Source organism: Mustelus asterias, unplaced genomic scaffold (assembly GCF_964213995.1).
Source record: "Mustelus asterias unplaced genomic scaffold, sMusAst1.hap1.1 HAP1_SCAFFOLD_3236, whole genome shotgun sequence".
NCBI lineage: Eukaryota > Metazoa > Chordata > Chondrichthyes > Carcharhiniformes > Triakidae > Mustelus > Mustelus asterias.
Genome location: NW_027593181.1, coordinates 19,339 through 37,084, shown reverse-complemented (window position 1 = coordinate 37,084; position 17,746 = coordinate 19,339). Strand labels below are relative to the sequence as shown.

Here is a 17,746-nt window from a genome sequence, read left to right as displayed (position 1 = left end):
CCCATTATTCCCCCAAATGGGAGCATTCTGATCATAATGATGTTATGATCACTATTTCCCACTGGATCTTTTTGCTGCAATATCACCAATTATAGAGGTTTACAGCTTGGAAACAGAGACCCTTCGGCCCAACTTGTCCATGCTGCCCCTTTTTAAAATGGTTGTGGAGTTGCCAGCGTTCGACTGGGATAAACACAGTAAGAAGTTTAACACCTCCAGGTTAAAGTCCAACTGGGTTTATTTTGTAGCAAAAGTCACACAAGCTTTCGGAGCCTTAAGCCCCTTCTTCAGGTGAGTGGGAATTCTGTTCACAAACAGGGCATATAAAGACACAGACTGAATTTACATGAATAATGGTTGGAATGCGAATACTTGTGAACAGAATTCCCACTCACCTGAAGAAGGGGCTTGGGGCTCCGAAAGCTTGTGTGGCTTTTGCTACCAAATAAACCTGTTGGACTTTAACCTGGTGTTGTTAAACTTCTTACTGTGTTTACCCCAGTCCAACGCCGGCATCTCCACATCATGAAAAGCGCAGTAACACAGTGGTTAGCACTGCTGCTTCACAGCTCCAGGGAGCCGGGTTCGATTCCCGGCTTTGCGGGGGGGGGGGGGGGGGTGTCACTGTCTGCGGAGTCTGCACATTCTCTCCCCCCACCTCTGCCCCCGTGTCTGCGTGGGGTTTCCTCCCACAGTCCGAAAGATGTGTGGGTTAGGTCGATTGGCCATGCTAAAATTGTCCCAACAATAAAGTTTTTTAAAAAGGCTATACGGACAAAGCATACCGTTCAGAGAGAAGGCAAGGAGAGAGTGCAGAATGTAGTGTTACAGTCATAGCTAGGGTGTAGAGAAAGATCAACTTAATGCGAGGTAGGTCCATTCAAAAGTCTGACGGCAGCAGGGAAGAAGCTGTTCTTGAGTCGGTTGGTACGGGAGCTCAGACTTATCTTTTTCCCGATGAAGAAGGTGGAAGAGAGAATGTCCGGGGTGCGTGGGGGTCCTTAATTATGCCGGCTGCTTTTCCCCGAGGCAGCGGGAAGTGTAGACAGAGTCAATGGATGGGAGGCTGGTTTGAGTGATGGATTGGGCTGCATTCACGATCTTTTGTAGTTCCTTGCGGTCTTGGGCAGAGCAGGAGCCCAGACCAAGCTGTGATACAACCAGAAAGAATGCTTTCTATGGTGCATCTGTAATAGGCTTAGCTATTCCCTTCACAATCCTGTTTGTTTCCATAAGATCTCCCCTCATTCTTATGAGTTCCAATGAGCATAGCCTCAGTCCACTCAGTCTCTCCTCATGGTTTCAGTTACGAGGAGAGACTGGGACCTTTTTTCTCTGGAGTGTAGGAGGCTGAGGGGTGATCTTATAGAGGTCTATAAAATAATGAGGGGGACAGATCAGCGAGATAGTCAACATCTTTTCCCAAAGGTAGGGGAGTCTAAAACTAGAGGGCATAGGTTTAAGATGAGAGGGGAGAGATACAAAAGTGTCCAGAGGGGCAATTTTTTCACACAGAGGGTGGTGAGTGTCTGGAACGAGCTGCCAGAGGGAGTAGTAGAGGCGGGTACAATTTTATCTTTTAAAAAGCATTTAGATAGTTACATGGGTACGATGGGTATAGAGGGATATGGGCCAAATGCGGGCAATTGGGATTAGCTTAGGGGTTTTCAAAACAAAAGGGCGTCATGGACAAGTTGGGCCGAAGGGCCTGTTTCCATGCTGTAAATCTCTCTGACTCCATCCTCCCCTCTGCTCACCATAGTAATGTACGTTAGGGATTGTGAAAGGGGCGACTTTTCCTCTTTATCTGGTCATTTTCTGTGTGCTTTATTACAGGTTGGAATCTGGAACAGATGTGGGAATCAACACACACGCTGACACGATCGCAATGTCACAGGTACGATTCTGACCATGTGGTGGGTCTGTCGCTGAGCCCACAGCCACGGTACCTACTCTTGTCCCATGAGTAGTTTGTACCGCCATGTGCTGGCTGAGAGGAAGAGAACCCAGTCAAGGAAGCAGTCAGTGTCTGACCCGTGACACAGCTGTGCCGAATGTACCTGGGACAAGTTCTGACTTTCTAAACCTAATATGGAGATCTTTGTATCTAACCCCATGCTGTACCTGTCCTGGGAGTGTTTGATGGGGGACAGTGTAGAGGGAGCTTTACTCTGTATCTAACCCCGTGCTGTACCTGTCCTGGGAGTGTTTGATGGGGACAGTGTAGAGGGAGCTTTACTCTGTATCTAACCCCGTGCTGTACCTGTCCTGGGAGTGTTTGATGGGGACAGTGTAGAGGGAGCTTTACTCTGTATCTAACCCCGTGCTGTACCTGTCCTGGGAGTGTTTGATGGGGACAGTGTAGAGGGAGCTTTACTCTGTATCTAACCCCGTGCTGTACCTGTCCTGGGAATGTTTGATGGGGACAGTGTAGAGGGAGCTTTACTCTGTATCTGACACTGTACTGTACCTGTTCTTGGAATGTTTGATGACAGTGTAGAGAGTGCTTTACTCCATCTAAAAGATAGTCAAGATCTTTTATCAAAGGTCAGGGAGTCTAAAACTAGAGGGCATAGGTTTAAGGTGAGGGGGGAGAGATACAGAAGTGTCCAGAGGGGCACTTTTTTCTCTCTCAGGGTGGTGAGTGTCTGGAACAAGCAGCCAGAGGCAGTAGTAGAGGCGGGTACAATTTTGTCTTTTAAAAAGCATTCAGGCAGTTACATGGGTACAGAGGGATATGGGCCAAATGCGTGCGATAGGGACTAGCTTAGGAGTTTGAAAAAAAGGGCGGCATGGACAAGTTGGGCCGAAGGGCCTGTGTCCATGCTGTAAATCTCTGACTCTATCCTCCCCTCTGCTCACCATAGTAATGTACGTTAGGGATTGTGAAAGGGGCGACTTTTCCTCTTTATCTGGTAATTTTCTGTGTGGTTTATTACAGGTTGGAATCTGGAACAGATGTGTGAATCAACACACACGCTGACACGATTGCAATGTCACAGGTACGATTCTGACCATGTGGTGGGTCTGTCGCTGAGCCCACAGCCACGGTACCTACTCTTGTCCCATGAGTAGTTTGTACCGCCATGTGCTGGCTGAGAGGAAGAGAACCCAGTCAAGGAAGCAGTCAGTGTCTGACCCGTGACACAGCTGTGCCGAATGGAACTGGGACAAGTTCTGACTTTCTAAACCTAATATGGAGATCTTTGTATCTAACCCCATGCTGTACCTGTCCTGGGAGTGTTTGATGGGGGACAGTGTAGAGGGCGCTTTACTCTGTATCTAACCCCGTGCTGTACCTGTCCTGGGAGTGTTTGATGGGGGACAGTGTAGAGGGCGCTTTACTCTGTATCTAACCCCGTGCTGTACCTGTCCTGGGAGTGTTTGATGGGGACAGTGCAGAGGGAGCTTTACTCTGTATCTGACCCTGTGCTGTACCTGTCCTGGGAGTGTTTGATGGGGACAGTGTAGCGGGAGCTTTTCTCTGAATCTCGCCCTGTGCTGTACCTGTCCTGGGAGTGTTTGATGGGGGACAGTGTAGAGGGAACTTTACTGTGTATCTAACCCCGTGCTGTACCTGTCCTGGGAGTGTTTGATCGGGACAGTGTCGAGGGAGCTTTACTCTGTATCTAACCCCGTGCTGTACCTCTCCTGGGATGTTTGATGGGGGACAGTGTAGAGGGAGCTTTACTCTGTATCTGACACTACTGTACCTGTTCTTGGAATGTTTGATGACAGTGTAGAGAGTGCTTTACTCCATCTAAAAGATAGTCAAGATCTTTTCCCAAAGGTCAGGGAGTCTAAAACTAGAGGGCACAGGTTTAACGTGAGGGGGGGAGAGAAACAGAAGTGTCCAGAGGGGCACTTTTTTCTCTCTCAGGGTGGTGAGTGTCTGGAACAAGCAGCCAGAGGCGGCAGTAGAGGCGGGTACAATTTTGTCTTTTAAAAAGCATTCAGGCAGTTACATGGGTACGGAGGGATATAGGCCAAATGCAGGCAATAGGGACGAGCTTCGGGCTTTGAAAAAAAGAGGTGGCATGGACAAGTTGGGCCGAAGGGCCTGTGTCCATGCTGTAAATCTCTGTGACTCTATCCTCCCCTCTGCTCACCATAGTAATGTACGTTAGGGATTGTGAAAGGGGCGACTTTTCCTCTTTATCTGGTAATTTTCTGCGTGGTTTATTACAGGTTGGAATCTGGAACAGATGTGTGAATCAACACACACGCTGACACGATTGCAATGTCACAGGTACGATTCTGACCATGTGGTGGGTCTGTCGCTGAGCCCACAGCCATGGTACCTACTCTTGTCCCATGAGTAGTTTGTACCGCCATGTGGTGGCTGAGAGGAAGAGAACCCAGTCAAGGAAGCAGTCAGTGTCTGACCCGTGACACAGCTGTGCCGAATGTACCTGGGACACGTTCTGACTTTCTAAACCTAATATGGAGATCTTTGTACCTAATCCCGTGCTGTACCTGTCCTGGGAGTGTTTGATGGGGACAGTGTAGAGGGAGCTTTACTCTGTATCTAACCCCGTGCTGTACCTGTCCTGGGAGTGTTTGATGGGGACAGTGTAGAGGGAGCTTTACTCTGTATCTAACCCCGTGCTGTACCTGTCCTGGGAGTGTTTGATGGGGACAGTGTAGAGGGAGCTTTACTCTGTATCTAACCCCGTGCTGTACCTGTCCTGGGAGTGTTTGATGGGGGACAGTGTAGAGGGAGCTTTACTCTGTCTCTAACCCCGTGCTGTACCTGCCCTGGGAGTGTTTGATGGGGGGCGGTGTAGATTGGAGCTTTACTCTGTAACTAAAAGATAGTCAATATCTTTTCCCAAAGGTCGGGGAGTCTAAAACTAGAAGGCATCGGTCTATGGTGAGGGAGAGAGAGATACAAAAGTGTCCAGAGGGGCAATTTATTCGCACAGAGGGTGGTGAGTGTCTGGAACAAGCTGCCCGAGGCAGTAGAAGAGGCGGGGACCATTTTATCTTTTAAAAAGGGGTTTTAGACAGTTACATGGGTACGATGGGTACAGAGGGATATGGGCCAAATGCGGGCAATTGGGACTCGCTTCGGGGTTTGAAAAAAAGGGCGGCATGGACAAGTTGGGCCGAAGGGCCTGTGTCCATGCTGTAAATCTCTCTGACTCTATCCTCCCCTCTGCTCACCATAGTAATGTACGTTAGGGATTGTGAAAGGGGCAACTTTTCCTCTTTATCTGGTAATTTTCTGTGTGGTTTATTACAGGTTGGAATCTGGAACAGATGTGGGAATCAACACACACGCTGACACGATCGCAATGTCACAGGTACGATTCTGACCATGTGGTGGGTCTGTCGCTGAGCCCACAGCCACGGTACCTACTCTTGTCCCATGAGTAGTTTGTACCGCCATGTGCTGGCTGAGAGGAAGAGAACCCAGTCAAGGAAGCAGTCAGTGTCTGACCCGTGACACAGCTGTGCCGAATGTACCTGGGACACGTTCTGACTTTCTAAACCTAATATGGAGATCTTTGTATCTAACCCCATGCTGTACCTGTCCTGGGAGTGTTTGATGGGGGACAGTGTAGAGGGAGCTTTACTCTGTATCTAACCCCGTGCTGTACCTGTCCTGGGAGTGTTTGATGGGGGACAGTGTAGAGGGAGCTTGACTCTGTATCTAACCCCGTGCTGTACCTGTCCTGGGAGTGTTTGATGGGGGACAGTGTAGAGGGAGCTTTACTCTGTATCTAACCCCGTGCTGTGCCTGTCCTGCGAGTGCTTTATGGGGGACAGTGTAGAGGGAGCTTTCCCCTTTATCGAACCCTGTGCTGTACCTGTCCTGCTAGTGTTTGATGTGGGACAGTGTAGAGGGGGCTTTACTCTGTATCTAACCCCGTGCTGTACCTGTCCTGGGAGTGTGTGATGGGGGACAGTGGAGAGGGAGCTTGACTCTGTATCTAACCCCGTGCTGTACCTGTCCTGGGAGTGTTTGATGGAGGGCGGTGTAGATTGGAGCTTTACTCTGTAACTAAAAGATAGTCAATATCTTTTCCCAAAGGTCGGGGTGTCTAAAACTAGAGGGCATCGGTCTATGGTGAGAGGAGAGAGATACAAAAGTGTCCAGAGGGGCAATTTGTTCGCACAGAGGGTGGTGAGTGTCTGGAACAAGCTGCCAGAGGTAGTAGTAGAGGTGGGACCATTTTATCTTTTAAAAAGGGGTTTTAGACAGTTACATGGGGACAGAGGGATGTGGGCGAAATGCGGGCAATTGGGACTAGCTTAGGGGTTTGAAAAAAAGACGTGGCATGGACACGTTGGGCCGAAGGGCCGGTTTCCATGCTGTTAATCTCTGTGACTCTATCCTCCCCTCTGCTCACCATAGTAATGTACGTTAGGGATTGTGAAAGGGGCGACTTTTCCTCTTTATCTGGTAATTTTCTGTGTGGTTCATTACAGGTTGGAATCTGGAACAGATGTGTGAATCAACACACACGCTGACACGATTGCAATGTCACAGGTACGATTCTGACCATGTGGTGGGTCTGTCGCTGAGCCCACAGCCACGGTACCTACTCTTGTCCCATGAGTAGTTTGTACCGCCATGTGCTGGCTGAGAGGAAGAGAACCCAGTCAAGGAAGCAGTCAGTGTCTGACCCGTGACACAGCTGTGCCGAATGGAACTGGGACAAGTTCTGACTTTCTAAACCTAATATGGAGATCTTTGTATCTAACCCCGTGCTGTACCTGTCCTGGGAGTGTTTGATGGGGACAGTGTAGAGGAAGCTTTACTCTGTATCTAACCCCATGCTGTACCTGTCCTGGGAGTGTTTGATGGGGGATAATGTAGAGGGAGCTTTACTCTGTATCTAACCCCATGCTGTACCTGTCCTGGGAGTGTTTGATGGGGACAGTGTAGAGGGAGCTTTACTCTGTATCTAACCCCGTGCTGTACCTGTCCTGGGAGTGTTTGATGGGGACAGTGTAGAGGGAGCTTTACTCTGTATCTAACCCCATGCTGTACCTGTCCTGGGAGTGTTTGATGGGGGACAGTGGAGAGGGAGCTTTACTCTGTATCTAACCCCGTGCTGTACCTGTCCTGGGAGTGTTTGATGGGGACAGTGTAGAGGGAGCTTTACTCTGTATCTAACCCCATGCTGTACCTGTCCTGGGAGTGTTTGATGGGGGACAGTGGAGAGGGAGCTTTACTCTGTATCTAACCCCGTGCTGTACCTATCCTGGGAGTGTTTGATGGGGACAGTGTCGAGGGAGCTTTACTGTGTATCTAACTCCGTGCTGTACCTGTTCTGGGAGTGCTTGATGGGGACAGTGTGGCGGGAGCTTTACTCTGTATCTGACACAACTACCTGTTCCTGGAATGTTTGATGACAGTGTAGAGAGTGCTTTACTCGATCTAAAAGATAGTCAATAACTTTTCCCAAAGGTCGGGGAGTCTAAAACTAGAGGGCATAGGTTTAAGGTGAGGGGGGGAGATACAGAAGTGTCCAGATGGGCACTTTTTTCTCTCACAGGGTGGTGAGTGTCTGGAACAAGCTGCCAGAGGTAGTCGTAGAGGTGGGACCATTTTATCTTTTAAAAAGGGGTTTTAGACAGTTAGATGGGTACGATGGGTACAGAGGGATGTGGGCGAAATGCGGGCAATTGGGACTAGCTTAGGGGTTTGAAAAAAAGGGTGGCATGGACACGTTGGGCCGAAGGGCCGATTTCCATGCTGTAAATCTCTGTGACTCTATCCTCCCCTCTGCTCACCATAGTAATGTACGTTAGGGATTGTGAAAGGGGCGACTTTTCCTCTTTATCTGGTAATTTTCTGTGTGGTTCATTACAGGTTGGAGTCTGGAACAGATGTGTGAATCAACACGCTGACACGATCGCAATGTCACAGGTACGATTCTGACCATGTGGTGGGTCTGTCGCTGAGCCCACAGCCACGGTACCTACTCTTGTCCCATGAGTAGTTTGTACCGCCATGTGCTGGCTGAGAGGAAGAGAACCCAGTCAAGGAAGCAGTCAGTGTCTGACCCGTGACACAGCTGTGCCGAATGTACCTGGGACAAGTTCTGACTTTCTGAACCTAATATGGAGATCTTTGTATCTAACCCCATGCTGTACCTGTCCTGAGAGTGTTTGATTTGGACAGTGTGAAGGGTGCTTTACTCTGTATATAACCCCGTACTGTACCTGTCCTGGGAGTGTTTGATGGGGACAGTGTAAAGGGAGCTTTACTCTGTATCTAACCCTGTGCTGTCCCTGTCCCGCGGGTGTTTGATGGGGGACAGTGGAGAGGGAGCTTTACTCTGTATCTAACCCCGTGCTGTACCTATCCTGGGCGTGTTTGATGTGTCAGTGTCGAGGGGGCTTGACTCTGTATCAAACCCCGTTCCAGGAGCCTTTGATGGGGGATAATGTAGAGGGAGCTTTACTCCGTTTCTGACCCCGTGCTTTACCCGTCCTGGGAGTGTTTGATGGGGGACAGTGTAGAGGGAGCTTTACTCTGTATCTAACCCTGTGCTGTACCTGTCCTGGGAGTGTTTGATTTGGACAGTGTGAAGGGTGCTTTACTCTGTATCTAACCCCGTGCTGTACCTGTCCTGGGAGTGTTTGATTTGGGACAGTGTCGAGGGAGCTTTACTCTGTATCTAACCACGTGCTGCACCTGTCCTGGGTGTGTTTGATGGGGACAGTGTAGAGGGAGCTTTACTCTGTATCTATCCCCATGCTGTACCTGTCCTGGGAGTGTTTGATGGGGGACAGTGTCGAGGGAGCTTTACTCTGTATCTAACCACGTGCTGCACCTGTCCTGGGAGTGTTTGATGGGGGACAGTGTAGAGGGAGCTTTACTCTGTACCTAATCCCGTGCTGTACCTGTCCTGAGAGTGTTTGATGGGGACAGTGTAGAGGGAGCTTGACTCTGTATCTAACCCCGTGCTGTACCTGCCCTGGGAGTGTTTGATGTGGGACGGTGTAGAGGGAGCTTTACTCTGTAACTAAAAGATAGTCAATATCTTTTCCCAAAGGTCGGGGAGTCTAAAACTAGAGGGCATCGGTCTATGGTGAGAGGAGAGAGATACAAAAGTGTCCAGAGGGGCAATTTATTCGCACAGAGGGTGGTGAGTGTCTGGAACAAGCTGCCCGAGGCAGTAGTAGAGGCGGGGACCATTTTATCTTTTAAAAAGGGGTTTTAGACAGTTACATGGGTACGATGGGTATAGAGGGATATGGGCCAAATGTGGGCAATTGGGACTCGCTTCGGGGTTTGAAAATAAGGGCGGCATGGACAAGTTGGGCCGAAGGGCCTGTGTCCATGCTGTAAATCTCTGACTCTATCCTCCCCTCTGCTCACCATAGTAATGTACGTTAGGGATTGTGAAAGGGGCGACTTTTCCTCTTTATCTGGTAATTTTCTGTGTGGTTTATTACAGGTTGGAATCTGGAACAGATGTGGGAATCAACACACACGCTGACACGATTGCAATGTCACAGGTACGATTCTGACCATGTGGTGGGTCTGTCGCTGAGCCCACAGCCACGGTACCTACTCTTGTCCCATGAGTAGTTTGTACCGCCATGTGGTGGCTGAGAGGAAGAGAACCCAGTCAAGGAAGCAGTCAGTGTCTGACCCGTGACACAGCTGTGCCGAATGTACCTGGGACACGTTCTGACTTTCTAAACCTAATATGGAGATCTTTGTATCTAACCCCGTGCTGTACCTGTCCTGGGAGTGTTTGATGGGGACAGTGTAGAGGGAGCTTTACTCTGTATCTAACCCCGTGCTGTACCTGTCCTGGGAGTGTTTGATGGGGACAGTGTAGAGGGAGCTTTACTCTGTATCTAACCCCGTGCTGTACCTGTCCTGGGAGTGTTTGATTTGGACAGTGTGAAGGGTGCTTTACTCTGTATCTAACCCCGTGCTGTACCTTTCCTTGGGAGTGTTTGATGGGGACAGTGTAGAGGGAGCTGTACTCTGTATCTAACCCCGTGCTGTACCTGTCCTGGGAGTGTTTGATGGGGGACAGTGTAGAGGGAGCTTGACTCTGTATCTAACCCCGTGCTGTACCTGTCCTGGGAGTGTTTGATGGGGGACAGTGTAGAGGGAGCTTTACTCTGTATCTAACCCCGTGCTGTGCCTGTCCTGCGAGTGCTTTATGGGGGACAGTGTAGAGGGAGCTTTCCCCTTTATCGAACCCTGTGCTGTACCTGTCCTGCTAGTGTTTGATGTGGGACAGTGTAGAGGGGGCTTTACTCTGTATCTAACCCCGTGCTGTACCTGTCCTGGGAGTGTTTGATGGGGGACAGTGGAGAGGGAGCTTGACTCTGTATCTAACCCCGTGCTGTACCTGTCCTGGGAGTGTTTGATGGAGGGCGGTGTAGATTGGAGCTTTACTCTGTAACTAAAAGATAGTCAATATCTTTTCCCAAAGGTCGGGGTGTCTAAAACTAGAGGGCATCGGTCTATGGTGAGAGGAGAGAGATACAAAAGTGTCCAGAGGGGCAATTTGTTCGCACAGAGGGTGGTGAGTGTCTGGAACAAGCTGCCCGAGGTAGTAGTAGAGGTGGGACCATTTTATCTTTTAAAAAGGGGTTTTAGACAGTTACATGGGGACAGAGGGATGTGGGCGAAATGCGGGCAATTGGGACTAGCTTAGGGGTTTGAAAAAAAGACGTGGCATGGACACGTTGGGCCGAAGGGCCGGTTTCCATGCTGTTAATCTCTGTGACTCTATCCTCCCCTCTGCTCACCATAGTAATGTACGTTAGGGATTGTGAAAGGGGCGACTTTTCCTCTTTATCTGGTAATTTTCTGTGTGGTTTATTACAGGTTGGAATCTGGAACAGATGTGTGAATCAACACACACGCTGACACGATCGCAATGTCACAGGTACGATTCTGACCATGTGGTGGGTCTGTCGCTGAGCCCACAGCCACGGTACCTACTCTTGTCCCATGAGTAGTTTGTACCGCCATGTGCTGGCTGAGAGGAAGAGAACCCAGTCAAGGAAGCAGTCAGTGTCTGACCCGTGACACAGCTGTGCCGAATGGAACTGGGACAAGTTCTGACTTTCTAGACCTAATATGGAGATCTTTGTATCTAACCCCATGCTGTACCTGTCCTGGGAGTGTTTGATGGGGACAGTGTAGAGGGAGCTTTACTCTGTATCTAACCCCGTGCTGTACCTGTCCTGGGAGTGTTTGATGGGGACAGTGTAGAGGGAGCTTTACTCTGTATCTAACCCCATGCTGTACCTGTCCTGGGAGTGTTTGATGGGGACAGTGTAGAGGGAGCTTTACTCTGTATCTAACCCCGTGCTGTACCTGTCCTGGGAGTGTTTGATGGGGACAGTGTAGAGGGAGCTTTACTCTGTATCTAACCCCATGCTGTACCTGTCCTGGGAGTGTTTGATGGGGGACAGTGGAGAGGGAGCTTTACTCTGTATCTAACCCCGTGCTGTACCTGTCCTGGGAGTGTTTGATGGGGACAGTGTAGAGGGAGCTTTACTCTGTATCTAACCCCATGCTGTACCTGTCCTGGGAGTGTTTGATGGGGGACAGTGGAGAGGGAGCTTTACTCTGTATCTAACCCCGTGCTGTACCTATCCTGGGAGTGTTTGATGGGGACAGTGTCGAGGGAGCTTTACTCTGTATCTAACCCCGTGCTGTACCTGTCCTGCGAGTGTTTGATGGGGGACAGTGTGGCGGGAGCTTTACTGTGTATCTAACTCCGTGCTGTACCTGTTCTGGGAGTGCTTGATGGGGACAGTGTGGCGGGAGCTTTACTCTGTATCTGACACAACTACCTGTTCCTGGAATGTTTGATGACAGTGTAGAGAGTGCTTTACTCGATCTAAAAGATAGTCAATAACTTTTCCCAAAGGTCGGGGAGTCTAAAACTAGAGGGCATAGGTTTAAGGTGAGGGGGGGAGATACAGAAGTGTCCAGATGGGCACTTTTTTCTCTCACAGGGTGGTGAGTGTCTGGAACAAGCTGCCAGAGGTAGTCGTAGAGGTGGGACCATTTTATCTTTTAAAAAGGGGTTTTAGACAGTTAGATGGGTACGATGGGTACAGAGGGATGTGGGCGAAATGCGGGCAATTGGGACTAGCTTAGGGGTTTGAAAAAAAGGGTGGCATGGACACGTTGGGCCGAAGGGCCGATTTCCATGCTGTAAATCTCTGTGACTCTATCCTCCCCTCTGCTCACCATAGTAATGTACGTTAGGGATTGTGAAAGGGGCGACTTTTCCTCTTTATCTGGTAATTTTCTGTGTGGTTTATTACAGGTTGGAATCTGGAACAGATGTGTGAATCAACACACACGCTGACACGATTGCAATGTCACAGGTACGATTCTGACCATGTGGTGGGTCTGTCGCTGAGCCCACAGCCACGGTACCTACTCTTGTCCCATGAGTAGTTTGTACCGCCATGTGCTGGCTGAGAGGAAGAGAACCCAGTCAAGGAAGCAGTCAGTGTCTGACCCGTGACACAGCTGTGCCGAATGTACCTGGGACAAGTTCTGACTTTCTGAACCTAATCTGGAGATCTTTGTATCTAACCCCGTGCTGTACCTGTCCTGAGAGTGTTTGATTTGGACAGTGTGAAGGGTGCTTTACTCTGTATATAACCCCGTACTGTACCTGTCCTGGGAGTGTTTGATGGGGACAGTGTAAAGGGAGCTTTACTCTGTATCTAACCCTGTGCTGTCCCTGTCCCGCGGGTGTTTGATGGGGGACAGTGGAGAGGGAGCTTTACTCTGTATCTAACCCCGTGCTGTACCTATCCTGGGCGTGTTTGATGTGTCAGTGTCGAGGGGGCTTGACTCTGTATCAAACCCCGTTCCAGGAGCCTTTGATGGGGGATAATGTAGAGGGAGCTTTACTCCGTTTCTGACCCCGTGCTTTACCCGTCCTGGGAGTGTTTGATGGGGGACAGTGTAGAGGGAGCTTTACTCTGTATCTAACCCTGTGCTGTACCTGTCCTGGGAGTGTTTGATTTGGACAGTGTGAAGGGTGCTTTACTCTGTATCTAACCCCGTGCTGTACCTGTCCTGGGAGTGTTTGATTTGGGACAGTGTCGAGGGAGCTTTACTCTGTATCTAACCACGTGCTGCACCTGTCCTGGGTGTGTTTGATGGGGACAGTGTAGAGGGAGCTTTACTCTGTATCTATCCCCATGCTGTACCTGTCCTGGGAGTGTTTGATGGGGGACAGTGTCGAGGGAGCTTTACTCTGTATCTAACCACGTGCTGCACCTGTCCTGGGAGTGTTTGATGGGGGACAGTGTAGAGGGAGCTTTACTCTGTACCTAATCCCGTGCTGTACCTGTCCTGAGAGTGTTTGATGGGGACAGTGTAGAGGGAGCTTGACTCTGTATCTAACCCCGTGCTGTACCTGCCCTGGGAGTGTTTGATGTGGGACGGTGTAGAGGGAGCTTTACTCTGTAACTAAAAGATAGTCAATATCTTTTCCCAAAGGTCGGGGAGTCTAAAACTAGAGGGCATCGGTCTATGGTGAGAGGAGAGAGATACAAAAGTGTCCAGAGGGGCAATTTATTCGCACAGAGGGTGGTGAGTGTCTGGAACAAGCTGCCCGAGGCAGTAGTAGAGGCGGGGACCATTTTATCTTTTAAAAAGGGGTTTTAGACAGTTACATGGGTACGATGGGTATAGAGGGATATGGGCCAAATGTGGGCAATTGGGACTCGCTTCGGGGTTTGAAAATAAGGGCGGCATGGACAAGTTGGGCCGAAGGGCCTGTGTCCATGCTGTAAATCTCTGACTCTATCCTCCCCTCTGCTCACCATAGTAATGTACGTTAGGGATTGTGAAAGGGGCGACTTTTCCTCTTTATCTGGTAATTTTCTGTGTGGTTTATTACAGGTTGGAATCTGGAACAGATGTGGGAATCAACACACACGCTGACACGATTGCAATGTCACAGGTACGATTCTGACCATGTGGTGGGTCTGTCGCTGAGCCCACAGCCACGGTACCTACTCTTGTCCCATGAGTAGTTTGTACCGCCATGTGCTGGCTGAGAGGAAGAGAACCCAGTCAAGGAAGCAGTCAGTGTCTGACCCGTGACACAGCTGTGCCGAATGTACCTGGGACACGTTCTGACTTTCTAAACCTAATATGGAGATCTTTGTATCTAACCCCGTGCTGTACCTGTCCTGGGAGTGTTTGATGGGGACAGTGTAGTGGGAGCTTTACTCTGTATCTAACCCCGTGCTGTACCTGTCCTGGGAGTGTTTGATGGGGACAGTGTAGAGGGAGCTTTACTCTGTATCTAACCCCGTGCTGTACCTGTCCTGGGAGTGTTTGATTTGGACAGTGTGAAGGGTGCTTTACTCTGTATCTAACCCCGTGCTGTACCTTTCCTTGGGAGTGTTTGATGGGGACAGTGTAGAGGGAGCTTTACTCTGTATCTAACCCCGTGCTGTACCTGTCCTGGGAGTGTTTGATGGGGACAGTGTAGAGGGAGCTTTACTCTGTATCTAACCCCGTGCTGTACCTGTCCTGGGAGTGTTTGATTTGGACAGTGTGAAGGGTGCTTTACTCTGTATCTAACCCCGTGCTGTACCTTTCCTTGGGAGTGTTTGATGGGGACAGTGTAGAGGGAGCTTTACTCTGTATCTATCCCCATGCTGTACCTGTCCTGGGAGTGTTTGATGGGGACAGTGTTGAGGGAGCTTTACTCTGTATCTAACCCCGTGCTGTACCTGTCCTGGGTGTGTTTGATGGGGACAGTGTAAAGGGAGCTTTACTCTGTATCTAACCCTGTGCTGTCCCTGTCCTGCGGGTGTTTGATGGGGGACAGTGGAGAGGGAGCTTTACTCTGTATCTAACCCCGTGCTGTACCTGTCCTGGGAGTGTTTGATGGGGACAGTGTAGAGGGAGCTTTACTCTGTATCTAACCCTGTGCTGTACCTGTCCTGGGAGTGTTTGATGGGGGACAGTGTCGAGGGAGCTTGACTCTGTATCTAACCCCGTGCTGTACCTTTCCTTGGGAGTGTTTGATGGGGACAGTGTAAAGGGAGCTTTACTCTGTATCTAACCCTGTGCTGTCCCTGTCCTGGGAGTGTTTGATTTGGACAGTGTAGAGGGAGCTTTACTCTGTATCTAACCCTGTGCTGTCCCTGTCCTGGGAGTGTTTGATGGGGGACAGTGTAGAGGGAGCTTTACTCTGTATCTAACCCTGTGCTGTACCTGTCCTGGGAGTGTTTGATGGGGGACAGTGTAGTGGGATCGTTACTCTGTACTTACCCTGAGAAACAAATGTCTCCTACATCTGAAAACCCTTTTGGCTCTGACCCTTGTACGTAACCTGCCTGAATTCTTGTCACGTTATTTACTGATGATTACAAATGGAGTAAATCTAATACTCTTAACCCTTTATCCCTTGGCCCTCCCAGACAACCTGTCTCCTGTCACCTTCCCCTGTTCAATTCAACCTGATCCCTCTCTGTTTTCTTCAACTCCACAGAAACCTGACAATGAAAGTATTTATGTCAGCGTCTAAGGAAAAGGCAAATGTGTTCATTCTGCCTCTGTTTGATGTCACACACTGCATCCTCCCCTCTGCTCACCATCGTAATGTACGTTAGGGATTGTGAAAGGGGCGACTTTTCCTCTTTATCTGGTAATTTTCTGTGTGGTTTATTACAGGTTGGAATCTGGAACAGATGTGTGAATCAACACCCACGCTGACACGATTGCAATGTCACAGGTACGATTCTGACCATGTGGTGGGTCTGTCGCTGAGCCCACAGCCACGGTACCTACTCTTGTCCCATGAGTAGTTTGTACCGCCATGTGGTGGCTGAGAGGAAGAGAACCCAGTCAAGGAAGCAGTCAGTGTCTGACCCGTGACACAGCTGTGCCGAATGTACCTGGGACACGTTCTGACTTTCTAAACCTAATATGGAGATCTTTGTATCTAACCCCATGCTGTACCTGTCCTGGGAGTGTTTGATGGGGACAGTGTAGAGGGAGCTTTACTCTGTATCTAACCCCGTGCTGCACCTGTCCTGGGAGTGTTTGATGGGGGACAGTGTAGAGGGAGCTTTACTCTGTATCTAACCCCGTGCTGTACCTGTCCTGGGAGTGTTTGATGGGGACAGTGTAGAGGGAGCTTTACTCTGTATCTAACCCCGTGCTGCACCTGTCCTGGGAGTGTTTGATGGGGGACAGTGTAGAGGGAGCTTTACTCTGTATCTAACCCCGTGCTGTACCTGTCCTGGGAGTGTTTGATGGGGGACAGTGTAGAGGGAGCTTTACTCTGTATCTGACACTACTGTACCTGTTCTTGGAATGTTTGATGACAGTGTAGAGAGTGCTTTACTCCATCTAAAAGATAGTCCAGATCTTTTCCCAAAGGTCAGGGAGTCTAAAACTAGAGGGCATCGGTTTAACGTGAGGGGGGGAGAGATACACAAGTGTCCAGAGGGGCACTTTTTTCTCTCTCAGGGTGGCGAGTGTCTGGAACAAGCAGCCAGAGGCAGCAGTAGAGGCGGGTACAATTTTGTCTTTTAAAAAGCATTCAGGCAGTTACATGGGTTTGGAGGGATATAGGCCAAATGCAGGCGATAGGGACGAGCTTCGGGCTTTGAAAAAAAGAGGTGGCATGGACAAGTTGGGCCGAAGGGCCTGTTTCCATGCTGTAAATCTCTGTGACTCTATCCTCCCCTCTGCTCACCATAGTAATGTACGTTAGGGATTGTGAATGGGGCGACTTTTCCTCTTTATCTGGTAATTTTCTGTGTGGTTTATTACAGGTTGGAATCTGGAACAGATGTGTGAATCAACACACACGCTGACACGATTGCAATGTCACAGGTACGATTCTGACCATGTGGTGGGTCTGTCGCTGAGCCCACAGCCACGGTACCTACTCTTGTCCCATGAGTAGTTTGTACCGCCATGTGCTGGCTGAGAGGAAGAGAACCCAGTCAAGGAAGCAGTCAGTGTCTGACCCGTGACACAGCTGTGCCGAATGGAACTGGGACAAGTTCTGACTTTCTGAACCTAATATGGAGATCTTTGTATCTAACCCCATGCTGTACCTGTCCTGGGAGTGTTTGATGGGGACAGTGTAGAGGGAGCTTTACTCTGTATCTAACCCCGTGCTGTACCTGTCCTGGGAGTGTTTGATGGGGGACAGTGTAGAGGGAGCTTTACTCTGCATCTAACCCCGTGCTGTACCTGTCCTGGGAGTGTTTGATGGGGACAGTGTAGAGGGAGCTTTACTCTGTATCGAACCCTGTGCTGTGCGTGTCCTGCGAGTGCTTTATGGGGGACAGTGTAGAGGGAGCTTTACTCTGTGCCTAACCCCGTGCTGTACCTGTCCTGGGAGTGTTTGATGGGGGACAGTGTCGAGGGAGCTTGACTCTGTATCTAACCCCGTGCTGTACCTTTCCTTGGGAGTGTTTGATGGGGACAGTGTAAAGGGTGCTTTACTCTGTATCTAACCCTGTGCTGTCCCTGTCCTGCGGGTGATTGATGGGGGACAGTGGAGAGGGAGCTTTACTCTGTATCTAACCCCGTGCTGTACCTGTCCTGGGAGTGTTTGATGGGGACAGTGTACAGGGAGCTTTACTCTGTATCTAACCCTGTGCTGTACCTGTCCTGGGAGTGTTTGATTTGGACAGTGTGAAGGGTGCTTTACTCTGTATCTAACCCCGTGCTGTACCTTTCCTTGGGAGTGTTTGATGGGGACAGTGTAGAGGGAGCTTTACTCTGTATCTAACCCCG

The 17,746-nt window shown here is 49.8% G+C and overlaps 1 long non-coding RNA gene across 1 annotated transcript in view; it reads left to right on the top strand.

Annotated features, from left to right (window-relative positions):
* Window positions 1-1,830: 1,830 nt before the first annotated feature.
* LOC144490401 (uncharacterized) overlaps window positions 1,831-17,746 on the top strand; it is a 33,286-nt gene continuing 17,370 nt past the window's right edge. The window contains exons 1-12 of the long non-coding RNA XR_013497246.1: window positions 1,831-1,897; window positions 2,942-3,002; window positions 4,189-4,249; window positions 5,246-5,306; window positions 6,436-6,496; window positions 7,826-7,882; window positions 9,420-9,480; window positions 10,817-10,877; window positions 12,276-12,336; window positions 13,874-13,934; window positions 15,662-15,722; window positions 16,771-16,831. This is a non-coding gene — a long non-coding RNA (uncharacterized LOC144490401). The remainder of the gene's footprint in view (window positions 1,898-2,941; window positions 3,003-4,188; window positions 4,250-5,245; window positions 5,307-6,435; window positions 6,497-7,825; window positions 7,883-9,419; window positions 9,481-10,816; window positions 10,878-12,275; window positions 12,337-13,873; window positions 13,935-15,661; window positions 15,723-16,770; window positions 16,832-17,746) is intronic.